We start from the raw sequence: 21,431 nt of genomic DNA on the forward strand, positions 1-21,431 counted from the left end.
GTTTTAAGGTCTTTGATCTTAGCTAGGCCAAGACAGGATGTTTGGTGAATTGTGTCATTTAAAAACATCATTTGTTCTGGTATCATGCAAGTTCTGAATAGTGCTTCAAGGCCTTGTACCTGCCAATCTTTTGTACCCCAAATGGTTTTCGTTTCAATGTTATTTTTCCAATAATCAAAACCAAATGTCATCATTTTGTCATAAAATGCTTCTGAATATAGCAATTTAGAATTTGTCAGCATTGTTTTCATTCCTGTTTTATCTAACAGTTTGTAATAAAACGTTTCTGCATCACTGGTGTTAAACCCTGAGAAGTACTTGAATTTCTCAAAAAATGCTTTAGAACTGCTTTTAGGTGGTGTAGCACAATGTTCCCATTGATTATACTTAAAAACATTTCTAGGCTGTGCAGATTTGTGCAAATAATGATCGCCATAATGTGTGTAGCAGAATAATTGCTCATAACTAGATGAACCTTGTAAATAATCATGTTCTGTGACTCTAGCTGACATTACTAAATCAGACATCATGTCATTAATACTGTTAAAGTCCCAATCATCAGAGAATGTACTAGGTTTTACAAAGTCACTTAAGGAAACCTTCAGTTGATGAGGATACTTCAGGATCTCGACCGGACCATAGATCTCATAGTCAGTTTTCCCCCATACTACCCCACCGGGTATTGGAATGGATGTGACATTTACTGTTGACAGTTCTCTTTTCTTCACGTGGGATGATCTGTGTGGTTTCAGGACTAGGTTGATGTTCTGACTTGCTGTGTCCATTGTACTATATTTTCCCTCAATGAATTTTCCCAAACAAAGTACCATGATGAGCCAAAGCAGGAGGAAAAATACACCTAGACCGAACCAGAACTCTAACCAAGGGGAAATAAGGTAGATTTCCTTCAGTTGATGAAAGAGTTCCGTTGCTTTTTCTTTAAAAGTCTTTTTTGTTTCTGGCATCACTTCGGGGTCGTTTTGATCTTCAGAGAAGTTGTCGAAGTTGATGAAATAACCAGAGGCAGTTCTGTCAATTGTTGGGATTGTTCTTTCAATTTGTCTCTCGGTAGCATTTTCTGATGCCACATTATTGTAGACTGGTGTTTCTTGACGAACCGTTTCAATCTGTGTCTCAAGAGGTACGAGTTCCATGGCATTATTGCATAGTCCTTCTCTGTGCACAGCAGGCTGATCGAATGTGATTAGTCTTTCAGTTTGAACCTCTTGAATTGTTGCAAGTTTGGGTATTCTGTTGTTTCTTGGGAGTCCACTGGGCCTACTGTTGATTATAGGCCACATGCTTGTGGTTTTACCAGGTCGATAGACACGACGACTCTGTTCTCCTTTTTACCAGCAAGGGGCGGTAGTACTACTGATCTTGTTCCGGTGACTGCCAAGACAGGTACTGCTTTTCTATAAGAAGGCCCAAATTCCTTCTTCACTGCGTTTTTTTCTCTGACTAGATCCCCAATCTTTGGAATCCAGACAGGCCTTGCTGGGGCTGTTGCTTGTGGTGCCTCGTCAGTGGTAGATGGCTGTTGCTTTAACTTTAAGTTGCTTAAGGATTTTCTTGTTTCATTCAGTTCCTGTAAAACAGCCAAACAATCTTTTACATCAAAGTCTGTTGTTTTTTCTTGTACCACTGACATCTGACTATCGAGGTCCTGAATGTTCATTCTAATTCCGAACAATAGTTCGTATGGGCTGAAACCTTTTAGAGAATTTCTTGGCAAGTTATTAAGACTGGTCTGGACACTTATTAGATGTTTGACCCACCCAGCGCCTGAACCTAATACCTTCGCTGTTATAGATCACTTTATGTCTCGGTTTTTTCTTTCTACCACACTATTCCCTTCGGGGTGCGACGGACAAGAATACCGCAACCCAATTCCCATGCTGGCCATGGCCTCCCTATAAGCTCGAGAGCTGAAAGCAGGACCCTGGTCAGAATGGAACATGGTAATTGCGTATGTGCCGATAAAGACTCGCAGATCTTTTATAACCGTTCTAGCGTCAGCCGAGCGCTGGAGGCCACATTTTTTAAGTGTATTTAGTCTTAACGATTAATAGGATGCAGGGTGGGGTGTAGACAGCGTTGCGCTGTTTCTGATCGGTAGCCGGTAGCATGGTTCACTACTGCGATCCCTGTCACAGTCCGGACAGTTCTTTACATATATCTGATGTTGCACGCTCATCCCCGGCCACCAGTATACTGATTGCAATTCAGTCAGAGATTCCCTCATCTGAATGTGCCTTGGACCTTCACCCATGTGTGCGTCTGCTATTAATAATATTCTCTGGTTCGTGTTTGGAATTACCCTATCCCCCACTCCAGGGATTCGAGCAAAAGGAACGGAGTTTGCATCGATTACGTATGCATAATTGAGTGGATAGTTCATGGGTAGTGCTGCACAGTCGCCTTTTACGGTCATTTTTACTGCCAGCATTGTTTCCCCTTCGATGTATTTTTCTGTACGCTTTTTTGTGGCTACGGAAGCCGGTTTAGTTGCTTCCGCTGTGGCTGTGTTAGCCAATGAATTCCCTGCAACGTGAACGCCATCACGTTGAAGACTCTGTGCGTGTATCACGTGAGTCTTTTGTAGTTCTTTGTGTAAAAGAGCTACCTGTTTCCAGAGCAATTTATGCTTTATTGTGGCACCTGTGTCATCTTTGTAATCATTTTCAATCCAACTCTGCAACTTATTATTGTAAGAGTTGATGCAAAAATGAGAATCACACACGATAAGTGTCGGGAATTCACGTTCTGCATTTTCGAGCGCCATCTTTAAACATCTGATTTCAGTTCTCTGAACCGAACAGTTTCTTACAGATTCAGTTTTTGTTACTTTCGGTCTGAATTTACCGCACAGCCAACGACCTTTAACAATCGCACAGGCTGCATCGTAGGATTTGCTCTCTACGTTGAAATGCTGTACAAATCCATCTGTATAGATTATACAGGCGTACTGTGGGAGAGGCAGAAGTTCGATTGGCAGAGGATATTCTTCTTCATATTCTAAATCATTCAGTTCTTCGAATTGCGGGGCAAAATAGTATTTCACATCTTCCGCTCCTAGAGAATCTACACACTGTATCCATTTCGGATCCAGTGACACTGTAGGCAGGTTTATTGGGCTGAATAGCGCCTCGGAGGCGGATTCCGCTGTGAGGATATTAATCCTTTTACCATTTGCTAATTCTCGTTCATTTGCTAATGCAATTTGCACTGCTTTCACAGTTCTTTCTGTGAGACTGAATGTTTTTTCTGCTTGTGTGTACAAGTGAGATTTAATTGAAATTGGTACCTTTTCTCCCTCATTAGAGGTTAGGTACGTGAATCCGCATCTTCCTGGGATGATTCGTATTACAAGATCAAGTGTGTTGTCACGTGTATCTAATTTAGTTTTAGCTAACATGTCTGTTTGCAGTGATCTCAAAATTTCTGTGTGTTTTTGAGTCCAATTGATTTGTTTAAAATCAGGTTTAATTAGTTCGTAGAGAGGTTTAACCCTCTCTGCGTAATTTAGAATGTATGTTCTTCCGAAATTCAGAAAACCTAGAATGGATTGTAAATTCTTCAGCGTTTTTGGAGCTTGGAGTACAGCACACTTCTCTAAGAAGTTGTCCGCTAGGCTTTTCCCTTCACTTGATAATTCGTATCCTAAAAATAATACTGTCCGATGGGCAATTCGGGACTTTTTAAAGTTGAATTTGTAACCCTCTGCTGCGAACCCAAGTATAATGGTGTTCACTCTTTTCAAGTGAGTATCCAAGTCGTCGTCTGTGAGATAGATATCATCTACGTAAGATAATGCCTCATCATCATATATTTGTAGCAACTCTGTTACTCTAGCTGAGAATAGTCCTGGGCTGTTCTTGAACCCCTGTGGGAGTCAACAGAATTTTTTCTGCGACCCAAATGCTGAGAAAGCGGTCAAATACCTACTTTCTGGAGCAATGTTTTGACAAAAGAAACCATTAGATATGTCTAATGTCGTTTTATATTTTTTCCTAACTATGTTATTCATTAGGGCTGCACTATGCGAGTTTTGTACTGCAAATGTTTTACAACATGCATTAAGATGTCTGTAGTCCAAAACTAGACAATATGAATTGTCTGGTTTGGAGACAGGAAACTAAGGATTGTTCATTTGAGAGGTGCATGTTTCAATCACTCCCTGGTATTCAAGTTGATCTAAGATCTCCCTGACTTGTTTTTTAGCTTCTTGCTTAATGGGATACTGCCGTTGGGCAGTTGGTTCACTTTTTAATTGGATTTTGTGAGGAGGTGAGTCCTCATCCCATCCTACATGAATTTTATATAATGCCGGTGCCTGGGCTACTGCCCATTTCCTTGCATAAGTATATTTTTTGTGAATCGGAATGTGATTCGAGAAGGCAGGCATAATCACTTCTTCGCCACGAGGGCACTCCCTGACAAACTCTGGGGGCCAATCTTTTTCAGCTAACAGAATATCATAGCCTTTTGAGAGTTTATCCCAAAATAGACCCTTTATTTTCCTAGTCTTATCACCCTCTATACGCAATGTTATTTCGTATATTTTATGGGGCTCGCTAAGTCTGGTGTCGGCAGTTTCAACCTGAATGTATTCATTCGTGTCCACTGTATCCAGATGACTCATCAAGATCTTGCGGGCTATACTGATTTCTGCTGCACTGTCCAACATTGTCAATGCCCACTCCCCGTTTTTCAACTGTGTCCTCAGTATTTTCGGCATGGTTCATTACTCTAATACTGATTACCTTCTTTTTTGGAAATTGAGATTTTTTACTCTGAGCAGGTTCCTTGTCTTTGGACTTGGTGTGCTCTCCTGGGTTTGACCGTCCTCTTCTTTCCGATTTCTGCGAAAAAGATCGAGAGGGACGTGTATCAATACTTTGATATCTATCAGGTTTTTTCAGATTATCCCTATTTCTAAGGTTATATCTTTTCTCAGAGGGCTCCCTCTGGGGAGACTGGTGTTCTCGAGTCGAAGTTCTTTCCCTCCGTCGAGGAGACCTTCCTCTGGACTGGAAAACTTTTTCCTTGGGAGTGGATTGTTTATTTCCATCCCAGCTCTTTTTAGGAGTGTTTGAATTATTTTTAATAAATAATTTTTCAGGATTTTCGAGCAGTTGGGGCTTTACTGGTTTCCCACCCAAGCTGTCTCTACCTAGTTCTTCATAACATTTCTCTATGATTCTGGCAAGCTCAACTGGCTGATCTTTTATATCTGTTTCCTTCAACTTCTGGCGGATCGCCACAGATGCTGCTTCTCCCTTTATGTTGGCTAATAATATAGCCGAGACCTGCTTGAAGTCTTTCAGTAATTTCATACCCAGATTTAAAGCGGGCTCTGGACCGTATTCATTTTGAATCTGTTTTAGCACTTCTGGTATTACCGCCATAGACGGAACACCATGTGTTTTTGTGTAAATGGAAGCAAAGACTGTACCCCAAGTGTCACAGTCCTCCACGTGTGGTGCGATCCCCATTGGAAGGCAGATTGTCAAGATTCTGTGTTTCTCTATAGGGGTAGTATCAGGAAATACTGCCTCTATTTGAGTGATTTTTTTGTGGTAACCAGAAAGGAATTTGTTCCCGTTTAATGGGTGTTTTACCAAGACATGACTGTATGTTCTGTGGTGTAATTTTATTAGTGTTCCCCTGATGAGGGGTCAGCTGTGGTACATTAACAGCTGGTTGGACTGTTGCAGTCCGCATTACATATTGGACTAATTGCCTATGTATTTTTATAAGTGTTTTTAGCTGTACTAACAGCTCTTCTCTAGACATTTTTGCAATGTCCGGATGTGGTGTGTAGCTGGCTAGAACCGGCCACGTTGCTCCTGGTCTACCTAGTGGACCGAACCTAGTTATGTGATCATTGTGTTTTAGGGCGCCATTAAACCAGAGCAGGTGCTCTTGGAATTTTAGTGGGATTTCAGTCTCCTCGAAAGGAGCGTACTCTTCCGGAGGTTCCTCTATTTTGTAATAGTGAAACTCTTTTGTTCTAGCGTTTGCCGCTGGAAAGTGTATCCATGAATAGAATACCTCTGTCTGCCGATATTCGTGTGCCTCTATCACGAAAATTACTGTACCATCTTGTGATGTCAGTCCGTTTTCTATAAGTTTTAAAGTTATAGATTTTCTTAAATGTGCCGGGATGATTATCGCACCCGGTACCGTATCGTCGGGATCCTGCTGAGTCGCATCTGCTGCGGCCCCAGTGGTTCAGTTTTCTCCTGGCATTGTATAAATGCAGGTTTTGCAGAGTAGGTCTCCAAGGAGACAAAGATTAGGTGCACAATATTTTGGAACACTGTATCCTTCAACGTTGAATAAACCAGAGCTTTACATAGGAATCTCTTCCTACTAAGGTCGGGCGGATTTTAACCTTTCAACCACTCCAGCCGTCTATTGGAGTATTTACGGGAGAAAGGGGTCTGTGTGAAAAATGCATGACTGAGTTACTCTAACGTCTTGCGTTAGTTTATCGCCTTACCAAACGTTTGGGCGCCATGTAGTGTAGTTCCTATTTTCCCAATAGGCCCTGCGCATTGGAATAACATAAACAGTAGTATCGACGTAGAAGTGCGGATCTTCCAGGCCTCTACTGACTATGCTAAACTTAATTGGGTTTGTTACCAACTAGCTCAGAGGTCACTGGAAACTTTCTTGACTGAATAGGAAGTGATCAGCTTCCCTGGCACAGACAAGAAGGGATTCAGTTTTCCAACAACCGTGCAACATGACAACTTTGCTCCTCAGATCAAGAGTCAATCTCTAGGGTCGTGTGAAACAATAGACAGTTATTTTACTCAGTCAGGTTAGTGCAGATTACTTTCACAATATGTAGAGAATAGAGAGACGGGCGTTTGTCAATAAAGGGTTAACATTTATTGAACAGTCTTTCTTCTCGTACAAGAGAAATGTATTTCCACAATTGCATGACTTGTTATTATAAAAAGTACGTACAGTAAGATAAGTATTGCGAGATAATACTGTAAAAGCATTGATATGGTTTCTTAGCCATACAATGGTTTAAAAGTAATAAAACATATATACATTCATATATACATTAGGCTAAAATACTCAACTGGTGCTTCTAACTACGCCACCCCAGTGTACCTGACCTAAGCCTAATACATGGGAGGGGAGTAAGTAAGTAGCTTTAAGTTAAGTTGGTTTTGCCAAGGTTTGCTTCAAGAATTCTCACTAAGGGTTTAGTCAACACCATACCTCTGAATAGAATGATGGAGGTCTGGTATCTCCTTCAGGGAAACTCGGTATCCCAGTCACCCGCAAGGGTAGACCAGAAACGCTGGAGCTGGACTTCTCTGCAGGAGAAAGGCAGCGTCTCTCTTCAGCGCGTCGAGGAGGAGGAGGGGGGACAGCGTCCGCGGGCAGCTTGCATCTGCTGGGCTCTTGCAGAGGGACGGCTGTTCAGCTCCTAAGTTCACCACACCATCGTTCGCCAGTTAGCAGCGATAGCAGTAGCGATAGCAGCTATGGTATCATCAGCATGACAGCTTCTTCAGCAGCAGCGAGATAGCTGGCAGCATCAGCTTCACTAACAGCAACGAGACAGCAGCAATTGCTTAAGGCAGCGTTGGTAATATTTATACCTGAAAGGTGCCATGTTTGACGTAAGTTTGCTGGACATAAGACGTCAATAAAGATGCCACTTAGGAAGTGATCGCTATCAGTTGCTCATTAGAGTTCTATTACCAATCAAAACACAGCAAGCGGGGATTTCCAGGTTTGCTGAGTTTTTATCTTGTTGAAGAACTCGGAGTGTTAATCTAGGAATCTCAGATAGTGACTTCTGCTCTGTCATTGCACTAATTGGTTGCAAAGGAAGTGGCAGAGAAAACTATTCTGGAATGTGGCTCTGTTCGTGTGAGGCCAGAGATGACTTTCTGAATATTGTACTTGAAAGGTTATGCCAATATAGGGAATAAATGGATTTATAGCCGAATAGGGGCATAAGGTCACAGTATCGATCAGGATCCTAGATAAGCACGCAACAAATGGGGAGCCAGTGAAGCTTCATGAGATGCAGTATGACATGGGCGTGGCATGGTAGGTTGAGTGTGAGTCGCGCAGCTGTGTTCTGGATGGTCAGGAGTCTGTGTTGGAGTTGTTGGGAGATTCAGATATGGAAAGTGTTACCATAGTCCACCCTGCTGGTGAGGAGTGGTTTTGTGATGGTCCATCTTGGGGCAACCATTTGCAGATCTTTTAGCAGCATGTATAGGATGGTGAAGAAGGAGGTGTGCACTGCGGTTACTTGTTCTGTCATGTTGTGCTTTTCTTTCAGAATGAGCCCTAGATTTCTTGTGTGGTCTGTGGGGGTGGGTCTGCTCCTAGCTCCTCCGGCTACCAGGTGAAGTCCCATGTGGATGCCATGTTGCTGAAGATCAGTACTTCAGTCTTATCAGGGATAAGCTTAAGCCTGCTGCCATGATCATACAGTTGGTGAGGTTCGTTCTTGTGGTGTTTGTCTTGTCCGTTAGAGAGAGGATGAGATTGGTGCAGGAGATGACTGTGATGACTTGTGATCAGATGATGTTGGTGAGTGGTGCCATGTATCTTTTGAAAAGAACGGGGCTATGGTACGATCAGTTTCTTGGTGTCTGATGTGAAGGATGGCAGCTTGACTCTTTGGCGTGAGTAAAGGAACAGGTCCATTGAAGAGCAGATCCTAGTATCCCAATCTGGTGGAGTCTTCTGTTGAAGGTGTTGTGAAAGACAGTGTTGGAGGCCACAGAGATATGAAGCAGGATGAGGGCCACTGCTTCCCCTCGGTCCAGAATGTTTTGAATGCTGTCGGTTGCTGTGATGGGTGCTCTTGTGGTTCTGTGGTTCTTTCTGAATCCTGATTCTGTGCTCTATAGGAAATGGTGAAGTTCGGGGTGGGTTGTGAGTTGTTTGTTAATGGACTTCTCAATCTGTTTGAGTCGTTAGGGGAGCAGGGAGATGGGTCGGAAGTTGCTCAGTTGATTTGGGTCGGCTGTGGGTTTCTTGAGGAGGGCGTTGATTGCAGCAAGATTTCATTTATCCAGGAACATGGCAGATGTGATGGAGGTGTTAATGGTGTGGGTTAGGGTGGTGCTGATTGCTGATGTTCCCAGCATGGGTCCATTGTGGACCCTGGGTCGATGGATCGCATGATTGCCGCTGTGTTATTTCTAGTTTGGGCTGTCCTTGATGGTCGAGAAGATCCTTGCAGCTGTTGGGGCTTTTTCAATGAGGTCCGCTAGTGATATTTTCTTGGTGTCTCTAATATGCTGTTGATGGTGTCTGAGTGCAGCCTTGTAGGTATTTCTGTTCAAGGTGTCATGTCTGGCTCTCCATTTCCTTTCTAGCTCATTGCAGTGTCATTTGCTGTATCTGAGGTCTTCTGTGTACCTGCTGGCCTGCTAGTTCGAACTTCTATGCTTGTTGGGTTTGATGGGTGAGAGGAAGTCTGTGCAGTTCTTTATTAAGTATTGGTAAAATTTGTGAATTCCCTATACCCGAATTCGTGCGAAAGCGAATTTGCGTCCACAAAATCTGCGAATTTGTGGATTTTTAAATTTTTGCATGTTTGCGGGGCGCTTTGCGTGTTCGCGGGTTTTTTTTTCAGTGCGTCGACCGCGAAGTTACCCATGCGGTCGTACATGCGTGCGGCCATCTTGTTCGCGTTGCGTATTTCCATTTCTGGGCGCTAGTTGCATGCTCGCGTTGTGCGCAGGGCGTGATTGCGTGGTCGCGTGCATTTTTGCGTGCTCACGGGGGAAATATCGCGCAAACTTACCCACGCGGTCACAATGGGCGCTACCATCTTGATTTCCAATCACTGCTATGGTTCTGGGCATGCTTTTTCCATCCTCTTTTAAGCTCTGTAATCCTTTGTTTCTTTGAACTTTGTTTTCATTTTTTTCACTCATTATCTATCTCTTTATTTTTCTACATCTATATTTTGTGTTTTTTTCTACTTTTTTGGTTACTTAAAACTACTTTTTTTAACTCTTTTCTTTTATTTACCTTTTCCCTATTCTTTCTTTCCTATTTTCTTTTCCTTTCCTGTCCAGGACCATGGCAAAGGGATCCGGGAAGAACATCAAGGGGAAGGAACCCGCACCCTGGACCAGGCTCCCTTGTGGGCGCTTAAGGGAGATCTTTAGCACAGTGGAGGTGGGCGCACTGATTTTCTACGTCCAACGCCACCTCCCCTAGACCGTCGCAGCAGGCGGCAGGCCCGGTACCGGGTACGGGCTCCGGGAGCATCATCAGCTATGGGGGAAGGTGTGCCGGGCTATGTATCGGGAGTCTGGGGTCCGGCGCACCTACAACCAGTCGACGCTCCAGTGGTCTGACCTCCTGGACTGGGAGCAAGACCTGCTCGACCTGCTTGGAGTTGAGATCCCGGGCCTTGGTGAGTAGTAGTAGCTAGTATTTAATCACTACTTTGTTTTCTCCTGCTCTGTGTTATGATATTGCAATTTATTTTTTCCGAAGAGCAAGAATGCTGCCGATTACATTGCAGGTAAATTATGTTTCAAAAGCTTCTGTGATTGCAGGTGCTCGCCTGCTCACTGGCGGTGCTACTACCCTTACTTGTTTTCAATTTTGTGCTCATTTGGCATGAGTGATTATGTATGAGTGAGTATTTTACCGAACTGCGTAATGCTAGAGAGACTAGAGACTCAAGTCTAGTCCTTCCTTTTCACTCCTGCTGCCACTAAGAAGAATTAGTGGTGGATTGATAGGTTGAGTATATTATGACCTATACCTAGGGGTTGTAATGAACATAATGGGGTTTGGGAATCACAGAGGAGCCCAGTAAGGAACTCACTGGGCTCAGAGATGCATAGCAATTTAGCCCCATCTAGGTGCAGGGGGAAAGAAATGGATCAACAGCCTAGGAGCCAAATTGTCATTCAACCTAATATTAATCTTCCCCCCTGAAGCAGCTCTGCTGGTGGTAGTCCTTGTAAGGGTTCCTCCATTGGTGGAGCGAGAAGTTGAATCAACAGATGCTCTATTAGCAGTTACTAAAAAATGGTGTGATTATAATTGCTCTGGCGATACTGAAATTTCCTCGAGCATTATAATGGCCAGGCGGTTTGGTTGGTTAGGGAGTTCCCAAAACGTTGTTAAAGGGGACTGTGTTATCGTTAATTTTAATAATCCTCCCGTTGTCCCCCATTTGTTTTGAGATGCCTCAGATCTGGAGAGAGAGGAAGGAAGCATTATGGCACTATCATTGGGTTTTTTTTACCCCCCCCCCAGACGGGTAAAAGGAGATATAAGACCTCATCTGCAACATTCCCATGGGAGTTTAGGTCGGCTCCCTATAACTCCGTAAACAGGGAACATTTCTCTGGTGGGGGGAGTTTTAGAGCCGATTTTTCACCTAAAGCACTATGCACTCAGGTAACCAAGAGTAAGGATACACTAGTTCTATCTAACAGATTCTCCTCTTTGTCTCGGCTAAATGAGAACGACTGACTAAGGCCCACACTTATGACTCCTCAACTCCCTACTTCTGAGCCTGACACCATTGCAGAGTTAGGTGTTAATTTTAGGCTAATGAGCTGGAATATTGCCGGGCTTCGGTCTAAAAGGGGTGACCAGAATTGGTTAAAGCTTATCAGAGCCTGTGATGTTATAGCCCTTCAAGAAACCTGGGACAAGGACAATAACTTCTGGGTGGATGGCTTTAAATCTTATTTCCAGCCAGGCCGCCCAACACCTGCGGGCAGAGCCTAGGGAGGGCTGATGTTCCTCCTCTCGGTGAGACTGAAGGGTTCAGTACCGATTTTAGACTCTGCTTCCCCTAATTGTCTAATAGCAGGGCTCACTACCCCGAATAACCCCAAAAAACTGATAATTAATTTTTATAATTCTGGGGAAAGTGAGTACTGCAACGAACATCTCTGCTACCTGACACAGTTTTTAGAAACATATAAAGGGCAACAAGCCATTTATGTTTATATTATCCTTTTGGGTGATTTTAACATTCATTTGTGTAATTCTAACTGTCGAATTAATGAAATTCATGGTCCTTCCTTTGCGTTGCCACCTTACTTTGAACATTCCTCTAAGGGGGAGGCTCTCGAAGAACTTCTGTCATATGCTGACCTTTATGAGCCAAGTTTTTTTTATATCAATGAGAGGGTTGTAATGTTTAAAGCTAGGGAAAGTGAGACGATTATTGATTATATATATATATCTCCTGCACTGTTAGGGGATGTATTTTTAATAATGCCTTAAGTTCTTCTTTCAGCGATCACGATCCGGTCATCTTAGTTCTGGACAAAGGCTTTTGCCTTATAGATGCCACAGCTAACATAAAGGGGCCTAGTAGTGTAATAACCCAAGATCAAGGGGGGAGGTTAAAATGGGCAAAAATAGTTCCAGAGCACTTTTTTGATAGCCTGAGTATGAAGGTTAACGAAGATATTACAAAATGTGCTGACTGCTCTACTCCGGAGGGGGAAATTATCAAAGCTTTTGAAGCAATTTGTAAACAAGTTGCTTTAGACCTAACTATTACCTCTAGGCCTAAACGAAAACAAGAAAAAAGATGGTTTGATTCTAAATGCTCTAGGGCTCACCAAAACCTAATAAAATCATTGAAAATTAAACCTAGGGATAAGGCCCTTATATCCAGCCTCAGAAAAGAATATAAACTAAATTTACAGAATCGTAAAAACGAAATTAAATCAGAGGCTTGGGATGCTTTAATGTCGGAAGAAGTCTTAAAAGATAATTCGAAGTTCTGGTCTATCGTTAACAGCCCACTGCTCTCGGGTGAGGAGAACGGTGTGGCTGGAAATTCATATCCGAGAAGTTGAGTGGTTGACTCACTTTGAAGGTATCTATGCCAGTAACAAGGTATTCGATCCTTTTGTTGCTCCCGCCAGTAGTTCTCCATTGCCCACTCCACTGTTTAATATGGAGGATGTGGAGAGGGCAATAGATGAATCGGCAAGTCCCTGCCGATCTTTATTAGAGCAATGTTTTTAATTCTACTGTTTACCATGGGTTTCCTGCTTCATGGCCCCACTCTATTATCATTCCTGTATTCAAAAAAGGGCAGAGAGGAGACCCTAGGTGTTACAGGCCCATTTCCTTAATAGATTCTTCTGTCTAAATCCTGGGAAAAGTTATCTTGACTAAGATGTCAGAGTGGGTAACAGATAATGGGATTCTGTCCGATCTCCAACATGGATTTAGATCCGGCAGACGCACCATAGACCAGTGTCTTAATTTGTATTTATTAACAAAAAAGTACACTGTAGGTTCCAAGGGGTCTATTTATTTAGGCTTTATGGACCTATCCACAGCCTTTGATTTGGTGAACAGATCAACGCTGTGGACCCTTCTACTACATTTAGGGATTGACCCCTGTTTGGTATTTTTTTTAGCGGATCTCCACCGGGATTTTCTTGCGTCCGTCAGGATGACACAGGAGGGCACTTGCGCAAGACACTTTAAATCTGGCAGAGGGGTCAGACAAGGGTGCATTCTGGCCCCTCTACTTTTTACACTGTATATTAACGCCATAGATAAATCTCTGGATATTGCTACCTTGGACGTCCCGCGTGTAGGGAACAGTACCATCCCGGTTCTCCTATACGCGGACGATGCCGTCCTACTAGCTCGCACCCTGCTTGGTCTTCAGAAAGTACTGAACTCCTTTGGGGAGTTCATGAACTCTCTGGATCTGGTAGTGAACATTGCTAAATCACATGTTATGTCCATGGGATTACGTAAGAACAAAGTTAGGACCTTTTATTGCAAGGGGGCTGAGGTCACAAGGGTGAAGGTCTTTACGTATCTGGGGGTCCTGTTTGATGACAGATGCTCCTGGGCTCCCCAGCGCTTAGTAAAAAATAAAGCCTTAGGAAGATCGTCATCAGCACTATTAAGTTTTGCCCAACGATTAGGGGGAAAGCCTTGTGAGGCGATTCTCTCTATATACAAGGCAAAATGCCTCGCAATAGCGTTATATGGTGCAACAATATCGGGGTATAAGCAAGTGGAAGAGGTTCAGAAATTTTCGAAACACCAGAGGGTATTGTTAAAAGTGATATTAGATGGGTTAAAGAGCATTTCCTGACTTTAAGTACCCAGGAACGGGAGGGTGAGGAATTAAAAAAACCTCTGTTTGGGAAATTTTGAAGGATGGAGCAAACCAGAGGAGGCAGCACTCTGTAATTGTGACAGCAATTCAATTCAAGATACTATGCACTTTATATTTTTTTGTGATTATTATTCTGATATTAGAAATAAGTTTATAATTTCACTTTTAAGAGGCAAGGGGTTTCTACAGGCTAAACCTTCGCTATTGTATCTGCAATTATTGGATAACTACTGGAACATTTTTAACATCGCAAACTATTTTGTAGCTGCTTTTCGGATGAGAAAATTAAGATGCCCAGCAATGATTGAATCATGAATTTCCTGTTTTTATCTTGTCTTTTTAAGAGATATGAAATTGTTTTACACCAGGATTTGTTTGTGTATTTTAACATTTTTCAATCACCCTAAATGTATTTTATGATGTGTGATTTGTATGTGTACTTTTATGATTTTAATTAATCGAATAAAGTGGTTTTGACTTGACTTGTTATTTAGTAGTAGGAACGTTTTTAGTGGTCTGCAATCATGATGATGGACTGTATCTGTCACGTCGCGTGCTGCTGAGTGATGGCTGTCATAGTAGAACCTTTTTGTTGTTGGTTTAGTTAGTGATTTACATAACTTTCCAAGTAGACGGTCTGCAAATCCAGCAATACTGTACTATCCTCCTAGTTGACAAGATCAGATAGGTCAATACATGTAGTGCAATTGTTGGTAATTTGTCTCCCCGAGATAATTTTAGATTGTGGTCAAAGAAATCAAATATTTAAAAAAAAAACAATCATCCATGTTTATGTTTATTTCATGATCATCAGCAGCACCTCTTCGGGGCAAGCCGAAGACAAAGACGCCGGCGGAACAAGGTAGGCAGAATCGGTCCTCAGAGGTCTCTTCTGTTTGCCCCAATAAGTTGTTCTGTTGTTAATATTAATAAATATACTTCCCTAAATTTTACAGCACATATTCATTCCAAATTGTTTCCTAATTCTATTTTTTACAAAATAGTCTTTGATCTTCTTGTAAACTGTTTCTACATTCTTATCCTGCCTCTACTGTCACTCTCTGTGCTACTACTATTTACTATTATTATGAGTCGGTCTGTGTAGGCAGCTAAGCTTGCCCAGTCTGCAAACAGTGTTAAACAAAACTCTGATCCAGCAATAGCTCTAGGCACTGAGTGCAGTCCTCTGGGTTGCCCTTGCTGTCTGTTCCAGTCTTCTTAATGTTAGTGCATTGACAATTCCCTACAACAAAATGTGAATGTCCACCAAGAATAAGCTAGTAGTTGGCTTTTTGATTTGATAGGAGCACATACCATACCGCTAGTGTTTCAGGGACTATTCTCCACATACAGAAGTATGGACAAGAGAAATAGGACATTGTGGATGATAGGTGCAGTTTGACTTTCCTCATACCTCAGTCAGTACAGAAGTTAACCCCCAATCCCCTGACCGACTATCTAGTGTGTCTGACTAATGATTATACGACCCAGAAGAGCAGGAGAAGACTACCGAGTCCTGGAAGCATGCTTGCAAAGTGCAGTGGTGCAACTGCAAACCCTTCCGCTCACTCACTCGTGAACAAAAACCACACAGTGTTTTTTAGTTTTAAAGTTTTATTTTCAAATAACAAATAAAAAAACAATTTCTTCATTTTTACTAGCGCAGTATTCTCAGCGAGCAGTGGTGATAGATGACGTTAAAGTTTAAGCACCCTACCCTAGAATATACTTCAACTTAACACATCTAATAATTATAATACCTGTGCGGGACCCCTCACCTTGTTTGAACTTCAAGTACTGGTGTTGATGAGGAGTAGGTGGTGAAAATTGAAAAGCTTTTGTTGACTGAAGGGCAATGGAATCTTCTGTCTGTAATTAGAAAAATGGTGCACGTTAAAAAGCAAGCATTCATCAGTTGTGCCAAAAAGTGTTGCATGTTATGGCTAAGCATATAAAAAGTTAACAACCTCCCCAAAACCGTCACTTTTTTTTTGTCCCAATAATTAAAAATTGTTTATGTATTAATATTTTCTTCCATTACAAGACGAAATAGGGGGTGGTGTATGGCATCTAAAAATATGACATGTTTTTTCTAGGCATCACAACAACGGATGCGGCACCTACCACCACCAGTGCCAGGGCCAGCAGCGCGGAGGCGTCCACTCCAGGGGCTGATGCAGCAGCACCACAAGTGCCACCAGGAGGAGATGCTGTGAGGCATGGCTCAGCAGCGGCGGACGGTGGTAAGTTATTATACTCCTTACTTATTGACATTTTAGAGTAGGCTCGCAAAGGGGTGTATGATGTACTGTACAGTAGACAGTACACTAGTACAAGTACACTGTACTGTTAAGAACAGTTACTAATCAGACCCTCCAGGATATCGCGATTTCGCGATTTGCAGCGAAATCGGCACTTTTGTAAAAATGCCGCGATTTTTGCAAAAGTGCGTGCAAAATCGGCACTTTTGTAGAAATCGCGGCATTTTGACAAAAGCCGTCATATCCTGGGGGATCTGGGGCCACTTACGTTGTTTATTGGAGCGGGCGGAAAGGCCACAGAAGCACTAAAGAATCACTTTCCGGGCTTAATGGGGCATTAGCAGCTCACTGTGACGGGCTTTGAAGTGCCCCTCTCGCCTCTGGCTCCCCGCTAGAGACACTGCCGGTGTCTGGGGCAAGGCGCCCCCTCTCCCCTGGAGCCGAGGGTCTATATGGCAAAGAAAGGGCGATTGTTCGCTGACCTGTGTGAGGAAGGCCGTAGCGGTGGTGTCAATGTGGTCCAACTGCCCAAGTCGTGATGGGGCGGTCGGGCAGCGGGTGCAGCGGTGCCCGCAACGCCACCATCGCCTCGGTAGATGGCTATAGTCAAAATAAGACCCCATGACGTTGGTTGGAGCTTGTTCTCAAATAAACGGCTATGAAGAATATTACTCTTAATGAAAGTTTCTTCTTAAAAACTGGGTATTGGCATCTAATGAATTTTAGTTTCCTTTTAACATTTTTATTTAACAAATGGCAATTCATTCGTTGTTTTCAAACAATTGTTGCTGAGTGTAGAACAACTCTCAGGAAGCCAGTGATTTAAATAGAAACCATAAATCATTTGCACGTGTTTAACTGGAATACACAGCCGGATATATCGCAGATAGCACAGTGGGTTACTGCAAGCGTCTGTTGGTGAACATATGGATAACCTGAAGATAATTTGACTAAAGCTCAGCAGATCGACCACACCTGTAACTCTTGAGAATGTTATAAAATAAGTACCAATGGTTTATGGAAATTTCTATAATTAAAGGAGCTTTGAAAAGGCAAAAATGTGCAGTACAGTGTGAAAAGCAATTAACAAGTTGGGGTGTAATTGAATCGAAAGAGGAACATTTGGTAGAATGAGGAACACTTTTACTTTCTACAAAAATATCAAACATATGGTCTTTAGAAAGGCTTATTTAACACATTCATATTTGCTAAAATAGTACACTGATCATGCATCAACGTGACTCTCTCTCTGTGATTCTCACTGGGATTTCCATTTCGGTTCAGGTTCCTACAACGTGCATTGTTTCGAAAGCGGTGACAATTACATTAATTATATTAAAAATGGTCTGTTTATGCTCAGTGCTGTGACGCAACTTCTGACTGTACCAGTCACTGTACCCTGGCCCCCTTGAAAGGTGTGGGCCCTGGGCAATTGCCCACTATGCCCACTTTGACTGTGCCGTAAAACGTCTGATAGATCCCCTACAGAATAAGCAGCAGTGGCGTAACACAGGCCATCACAGCCCCTGCAGTGCTTTGGGGGCCCGAGCTGCAGGGGGCACCTTCAGCAGAGTATTCTGCCCAGCGAGCTGAATAAGTCTGGAGCGGGGGCCAAGTACCTTGTAGGGCGAACCCCTCAGGTTTCGTTGCACCACTGATTAAGCAGAGCAATTTAAATGATTACCAGAGAGGTGAATGAGGATCAAGAAAGTCACAGTACATTTTTACCCTTGAGTTTGCCATACCACTGCAAGTAGGCGTTCAGGAGGTTTTAACAAAAAGTAACCCCTAAACCAGAGCTTTACCACTACTTTGTGGACATTCATTTCGTGTAACTGTCAAGCTGTAGGAAAAGGGAATTACTTAAACCCACAATCAAGAGTGTTTCTATGGAGGAATGCTTACATTAGTATAGATACACAGCTTCATGTTGTTAAATAACTAAAAAAACTAAGATATCTGTGTTTGTTGTATGAAAAATGGCCAAATAAAATGCCGCAAAATTGCCGCTAAATTTCCATATTTGTGCCGCTAAATTTCCATTTTTGTGCCGCTTAATTTGCTAATCCATGCCGCTATATCCTGGGGGGTCTGACTAATTTAGAACGACATTTTTGCCAATCACGGAGAAGACAGTCACCCTTGAATTAGCAATAGCAATAGCATTAGCGGCGGTAGTTCTCAAGTAAGCATGGCCCCCTCTATTTGACTTCAACTCAGCTGTGAAACTTTTATCGTGAAGCCAAGTCAGATCAGATGAACTTGAGGGATGTGATGAACTAAAAGGGAAAGAAGGGTGTAAGAAAGACACTTATGACTGTAAAGAACGATACGTGTTTTTGAATGCATGCAGGGGTGGCTGAAAGGAAGGAATCAGATGCATGGCTGCTTGAAGCAATGATGGTTGGAGCAGAAAGAAAAGATGACTGCCTGTGTGGGTGAATCAGAAAATGCATGTGTGGTGTGCATTGCAATATATCATTTGGGTGAAACTCAAATGCAAGTCAAGACGTGGTTTACCAAATAAAATAAAAAGGGTGTTAGTTGATTGTTGAGAAAAAGTAAAGTTGGTCCAGTTAAGAGACTAAGAAGAATGATAGATGTTTACTTTGGAAGCCAGGATGGTATCTTCTTCCTCATAGATAGCAAAGGTGTATATAGAGCAGACGCTCAGTGGAAACAAAAGGAAATGAGACATTGAGGGCCTGAGAGGAGTATTAAAAGGAACAGTATATTTGTAGCCTAAGCAATGCTGAAGATAAGTACGGGAAAAAAATATGTGCATGGATGATTATGGCTACAACAAGAACAGTGACACAGCAGCGTAACCTTTTTTCATGTGTAGGAGGATGCTGTTGACGATGGATCCAATCGATGGTGGGCATGAAATTCAGAATTGATTTGAAAATACTCATTGGTGTTTTTTTAAGCAGAATTACAATATCCTAGGATTCATCTAGCTGCCTTAAAAGGGATTTGAGGAGGTTGCTTGCACCTTATCCTCCCCAGAAAGTGTGTGGAATTATTGTTGTCATTTAGTCACACCTCAATGAAAACCACACAGCCCGGGGGTAGAGGGTTCGGGTTTGAAAATTGGATGGGAATGGGGGGTTTTGGGAAAGTTTTGTGGAGAGAGGGAAAAAAACACAGCATGTACAAACAACAAATGAAGAAAAACAAATCTTTGGATAAGAATATATCCATAAATCTTTTAAGGGACATACAGGAGGGCATGCACTACTGCATGCATGAAGTTGTTTGCTAAATGGATGGTTAGGTTACTGAAAAGTAGTACTTACTGCAAAGAAACGCATCAAATAGCAGGAGGGATGAATTTGAAGCAGAGAGCAAACAAACGCACTGAGTCACACTCATAGAAGTTCACAACAATAACATTATTTAAAAGATGAGAAGTGAAGAGGATACTGTAACTGTATGTTGCAGTTGTCCTGTTCAATTTGGGAAGATGCATGCATCCGGCCATTCCTCCTATTCGTGGTACTCCTCCATTCCATCTGACGCTCCGTCGATCAATCTTGGTGACCAGACACACTGTCCACTGCCTGCCTGGCATATGCGGAATTGCGGATCGCTAAAGGTAAGCCTGAGTTAATCGTTTTTCCCATCGCACAGGTTAAAAGCTGGCCTGTAATTGTTGATGGAAAAACAGGAAGTGATATTAAAACACCACGGAGAAAAAAATATAAGGTACGGTGTGTAGTGCAAAAATAACACTTTCGGTTTCAGAGGCAACAGTATCACATACAAGCATCATTTCTAAAGTGCGTACTATGAGTCTGCTTTTCAAGGATAGTAATTAGCAAACAGCAGGCCAAGGCCATGCAGACGGTCATGGCAGGCACCACTGAGTGAATGAAGCAACCTGATGTAGCATACCTCTTGACACAGACAGACAAAGCATATCTAATTGTATGCAGCAAGCCACATAGCCGCAATTTTACATGAACTGCTGTCTGGACTCTGGCATATCAACACTACACTGGCTCGACCCCTCCATACCATGACTAGACAGACATGTAGTTCTGCTGTAGTTGTTGTTGACTGGTTTACCTGTTTGCCACTCACAAAATGGCCATAGTTCTTCAGTAAACCGACGATAATGATCCATCCATCCCAGTTAGTGACTGTAAAGAAAAAATATATTATGTAACTTTGATCATCAAGACTCATTATCATCAAGGTATATTGGCAAACTCAATGTTGTTCATGCAGTCACAGTCTACACACAGTGAGTCCAAGGACATTTTGCATATTAAAAAATGCAACATAGTGGCCCCTGCAGTAGAAGTAGAATTTGAATTAAACAAGGTAAAAAAACAGCGCAGACTTGAGTTACATTTAGTGTGTAAAAGATTAAGAAGTGCTAGAGCTCCGCAGGCAGACGCCGGGAGACACGATCATTTTTAAAGCTTGTCAATCTGTTTTTATCTGTGTTTCTTGAACTATAAGCTGTGTTGCTTCACCTACCTGATTTTACTCTTAAACAGCGTCCTTCGTGGCGGCTGCAACGACCCCTAGCACGCCTCCCCGGCGACTCACAGGCCACGCCCACCTTTGAAGGCCACGCCCCCCCTGAGACTTCATTTAAAAGCGCGCGCGCTATGCGCCGCCTCCAGAAGTGCTAGAGCTCCGCAAGCAGACGCCGGGAGACACGATCATTTTTAATGCTTGTCAATCTGTTTTTATCTGTGTCTGTTTAACTCTAAGCTGTGTTGCTTCACCTACCTGATTTTACTCTTAAACAGCGTCCTTCGTGACGGCTGCAACGACCCCTAGCACGCCTCCCCGGCGACTCACAGGCCACGCCCACCTTTGAAGGCCACGCCCCCCCTGAGACTTCATTTAAAAGCGCGCACGCTGTGCGCCGCCTCCAGAAGTGCTAGAGCTCCGCAGGCAGACGCCGGGAGACACGATCATTTTTAAAGCTTGTCAATCTGTTTTTATCTGTGTTTCTTGAACTATAAGCTGTGTTGCTTCACCTACCTGATTTTACTCTTAAACAGCGT

The sequence above is a fragment of the Lissotriton vulgaris genome, chromosome 2_1 (genome assembly GCF_964263255.1).
Source record: "Lissotriton vulgaris chromosome 2_1, aLisVul1.2, whole genome shotgun sequence".
NCBI lineage: Eukaryota > Metazoa > Chordata > Amphibia > Caudata > Salamandridae > Lissotriton > Lissotriton vulgaris.